Here is a 5,147-nt window from a genome sequence, read left to right on the forward strand (position 1 = left end):
TTAAGGATTCTTTGCCTCCTCTACATGTTAGTTTTCCTGTTCTGTTGACTCTCTAAGTGTAAAAAAAATGCTTGGTGTCTTGGAAAGAAACAGCCAAAAACCTGAATCTTGAGCAACTTGTGCACAGAAAAGCTCATTTTTTACTACATACACATACTTTGTTTCAGAACACATCTGTCACTAGGAACAGTTCTGATGGATACAGATATGGGATTTGGGGTCCACAGCACATCTTCAGGTTTTCTGAATAAAATCGTGGCTGGAGGTGCCCAGTGAGTAACGAGAGAGTGTGGTGAGAACAGCTGTGTCAGGACAAAGGACATAGTTCAACAGAAACCTAGTATTTTTCATAAGTAAAATGTAAAAAAACCACTATTGCTGCTCTGCTATTGCATCCCAGTTGCTTTAAGGCCTACAGCCTGGGGCAAGGAGCAGGGAGGGAAGAGACACTTAAAAAGAAAGAAAAACCTGAAACCATGAAAAAGAAAGCAAGACATGGGATAACAGAAGTATCTTTGCTCAGTACTCTGCAGTTTCACTCCTGCCTCACACACAGAAAGAGGTGAAATTCAGTATTTGAGCCTTCCACCGCTATGATCAAAAGCTTTGGAGTTTACTGGTCCCTGAGCTTTTCAAAGTGACTCAGGAGATCCCTGAAAGATGAGTTCTGTTTTCAGGAAATATGCCCAAAATTACAAGGTACTTCAAGTGCAGTAGCCACCGCCTCTGAAGTGGCCTCCCTTCCTCACAAAGCAGTGAGTATGGATAAATTCAGGCAATTTATTGCAAAATTCTGCAAGATTCTACTTGGCATAATTTACTCAGTCCTGACAGAACAGGAAAGGACAGGCAACAAAAACCAGCACCACTCATTCTGGTTCATTCTGTTCCATTAATTATCCATAATTTTTACTCTTTCTACAAGTTTTTTTATCCTTTGAGTCTTCTTTAGTGCAATCACTATGGATTTTTTTCATTGCCATTTTCTACCAGCAATAAATAATAATAAGATACTCCATTTCTGAAGCAGGCAGAGACAAACACAGTTTTGAGGAATCATACCATGGGTACCCTTAACAGCCAAGGCAGATGTACTGTTGGTCTGAGCAATTATTTATCAGGCACCCTCTGCCCATCTATCTTCTTCACAAGTCTGTTCCAGGGTATAGGACCAGTCCATGGCATGGATTCTAAGGTACTACCAAGCCCTGAGGACAGTAAATTAATTCCTGAATGTCATCCAATAATGGGAACTGCTCATGATCACCACCTTAAAGCAGGCAGACATCCTTTCCCATGGGAACCACAGTGCTCCTTGTCCTCTGCCATTTCCAAGATGGCCTGTTGGAAAATGAGAAAGCAAGCTGCACAAGCTAGTGCTGTCTTCAAATAAATAGATGAAAAATGCTGGGAGAAAAAAGTTTATACTTGGGAATGCTGGGAATTATACCTCCTAGATTAACACAGAGTAAAATAACAGAATCAGACATATGTACTTGCATTCAAAGGACAGATGCTTGCTGGACAGACACATGCATTATTAATTTACTTAAGTAACTGCCCAACTACTGAATCCCTTTGCTCTTAGCGCCAACCAAAGACCAAAAAAATAATCAAAGTTATGTATGGGCATCAGCTTTATTTTCTGCTCAGTATAAGAGCCCACCTGCGTCTGGAGTGCTGCATTCAGCACCAGAGTCCTCAGCACAAGAAAGACGTGGACTTGTTGGAGCAGGCCCAGGCAAGAGCCACGAAGATGGGAGCACTTCTCTTGTGGGGAAAGGCTGAGAGATTTGGCGCCATTCACTTCAGAGAAGACTCCAGGGACACTTTATTACTGTGTTTCAATAACTAAAAGAGGTCTATCAGAAAGACAGATACACACTTTTTAGCAAGGTTTGCTGCAATAGGGAAAGGGCCAAAGGCTTTAAACTGAAGGAGGGTCGATTTAGATTGGATATTAGGAAGAAATTCTTTACTGTGAGAGTAGTGAAGCACCTGTTGCACTCTTGCTTCAGGTTGCCTGAAAGCCTGAGGATGCCCCATGCCTGGAAGTGTTCAAGGCCAGGTTGAATGGGGCTTTGAGCAATCTGGAAGAAAATGACCTTTGAGGTCCCCTCCAACCCAAGTCGTTCTAGGACTCTCCAAGGCATTTCTGGAAGCAATCGCATCTTCCAACAAACACTACAAACAATAGTTTCAACACCACAAACAAGAGACACCCAAGTCCCCAGACACCCGCCGTTTTCTGGGAGGGCGGGAGCGGGCTGAGGAGCAGCGCCCGGACCGGGCTGGCGGGAGCGGGGTGAGGAGCAGCGCCCGGGCCGGGCTGGCGGGAGGCGGGAGCGGGGTGAGGAGCAGCGCCCGGGCCGGGCTGGCGGGAGGCGGGAGCGGGGTGAGGAGCAGCGCCCGGGCCGGGCTGGCGGGAGGCGGGAGCGGGGTGAGGAGCAGCGCCCGGGCCGGGCTGGCGGGAGGCGGGAGCGGGATGAGGAGCAGCGCCCGGGCCGGGCTGGCGGGAGGCGGGAGCGGGATGAGGAGCAGCGCCCGGGCCGGGCTGGCGGGAGGCGGGAGCGGGCTGGGGAGCAGCGCCCGGGAGCGGCGCGGGCCGGGGGCACAGCGCCATCTGGCGGCGGGAGCCCGCGGAACACCGGTTCCCCTCGAAGCGTCCTCCCGCCAAAATCCATCAGGAACACGGCGAGCGAGTGGGGAGCGGGGCTCAAACCCTGCCAAGACGTCAGGCTCTGTCCGCTTTATCGAGCACAAGCAGCCAAAAAAAAAAAAAAAAAAAAAAAAAAAAAAAAAAACAAACAAACAAACAAACAAAAAAAAAAACCAAAAAAAAAAAAACAGAAAAACCTGAATGAGCAACAAAGCCAGTTTCTCTACCGAGGCCATGGTTTTGCGTACAGAAAATAAAGCATCCATCTTTTAAAGCCAGTTCACAAGTTTTTCCCTGAGGCGCAGACTAACGCTACAATTCCATTCCACATGATTCATGATGCTGCCTTCTTACCAGAGGGGCGCACCATCCATGGGAGCAGTAGCCATAAAAGAAACCAGGAATTACACTCAGAAAAATGTGAAGATAAGCTTTCAAAAGCTAGGAAATGCCAAAAGAAACCTCTGCCCCTGCAGCCTTCACTGAAGCCCCCCTTGGATGACTAGTGCCATATGATCAGGGCAAAACTTGCTGAACCTACGCACTATACAACTCCCTTCTCTACGCTCTGCAAGGAAATACAGGGGAAATGGTTACATGGCCTCAGCTGTACCAATCAGTTCTGCATTTCTGCGTTTTCCATAGAAGGAAAATAGTGTTACTAAACTGGCAGCCTTGCATTGCCACAACATATGACCATCTGTCCATATTCAAAATCTGTCCAGAAATGTATATATAGGTACCAACCGAAAATTGTGATGATACATACACAGCGCATGTGAAAGTACTTTATCCAGGGAATTACTGAAATTTTTAATGAGACATATCACACACTCAACTAAAACTAAGAGCTACATATACTCTCAAATACACTAAATATGGGGGGGAATTACAGAATTTTGACAGACACACTACAATTTTAAATCTGAAAGTATTATTGTCTCATCCTGTTATAACAGCAAGGGCTTTAGTTTCCATGATTAGGAGATAAATCTCCATGTATAGTGACACAGAAGGGAGCATTCAGGACTTAGTGGCCATCAGGCATGAGACCGGGAAGGATCTCCTGTAAAATAAATCTATATTTAAATTACTTAAATATAAAATTGCTTTTGCATTTACAGCAGAGACCTGTGCACTACACAAAAGCAGTAGCAATTGCTCCTGGATGTTGGAAATTCACCTTGTAGGAGCCTTCTCCTGCTTAAGCCTCATGTTTCTCTTTGAAGGTCTCAACACTTGCAGAGCCTCAGAGTGCACTTCAGAGGAATTTCAGATGAGATGGCTCCAATTTGGAAGAAGGAAGGAAGTGTGTTTGCACGCAGCCACCCTCAAAATCAGCAGTATTAAAGTAACTCGAAAATTAGAAGCAGCTGAAGGAAGAAAACAGATTAGAGGCAACTGAAGCAATTACAAACGTACGATACCAATGCAAAGCCCTCTAGAAAGCCAGTCTGCTGCAACCACCAGCCCAGATACAGGCACCCCAGAAAGATCAGTGTTCACGACTCTGATGTAAACATGAACATACCCAGACACAAAAAATGGTTTTGCATAACCCCCTTGTCACGCCTGCCCACAGGGCAGCTAATGCTGGTGTGGCTCACCTAATATGCTGTGCAGTGCCCCAGAGGACTCTGGTCACACACTACTGTTCCCTGCTGCTCTCCCTGAGCAGTAGCCAAGGAAATCAGGAGGTCCCTTCCATATCCTGCTGGTTTACTTTTGATTAGCTGCTTCATTTCTAAATGTCTACTTCCACAAATGCAACCTCTACACACCTCACAAAGTGGATTTAGAAACCCAGAATTTATAAAGAAGCTCTGATCTACAAGGAGCTTTGAGCTTGGTTTTGGCTACTCTGAACAGCAGAGTCCTCTGATCTGTTTGCAATCCAATGATTGTTTCAATAAACATTAGCATTTCTGAGCAGAGCAGTGAGGATGCATAACATGCAGGATTATACTTTCTTCCAATTTTTAGCATTTTTCAGCCCATTTCTTAGCAGGTTTCTTGGGTCACCCATTCCCACTCCCTGGCAGATGAAGCAGTCTCACCTCCACACCCCCTCCATGAGCTTATGTCTGGTGACAGCTCCTGCCCCCACTGCTCATGCCAACCTGTTCCCTTGTAGCCCTCTCATCTCTCACCCCATTGTTGATAAGAGCGGGGCCACTGCCAGCAGCTGCCAGAGTATTTGATCTGTGCCCATGCCCACAGCTTGGCAAGGATGCCAACAGCAGCAAGAAGAACAGGTATCTTTCCAGCTTGCCACGCAGGCTTGCCCAGGCTGGGAGACTCAATTTAAATGTCTTTCATCTGCGCTCTAATCTTCCTTTAATTGGAGGTAATTGGTATTTGTGAAACATACACCTCTCTATCAAATGTGGCTTGAACTAGATTTCAAATTCACACAGGGAACAGCAGCATTAAAATGCTGCAATCACATAAATCTTGTCTCTTTGTCTCTTTTAAGTCGGGTTTCTCC

Source organism: Haemorhous mexicanus, chromosome 1 (assembly GCF_027477595.1).
Source record: "Haemorhous mexicanus isolate bHaeMex1 chromosome 1, bHaeMex1.pri, whole genome shotgun sequence".
In the NCBI taxonomy this organism is placed as follows: Eukaryota; Metazoa; Chordata; class Aves; order Passeriformes; family Fringillidae; genus Haemorhous; species Haemorhous mexicanus.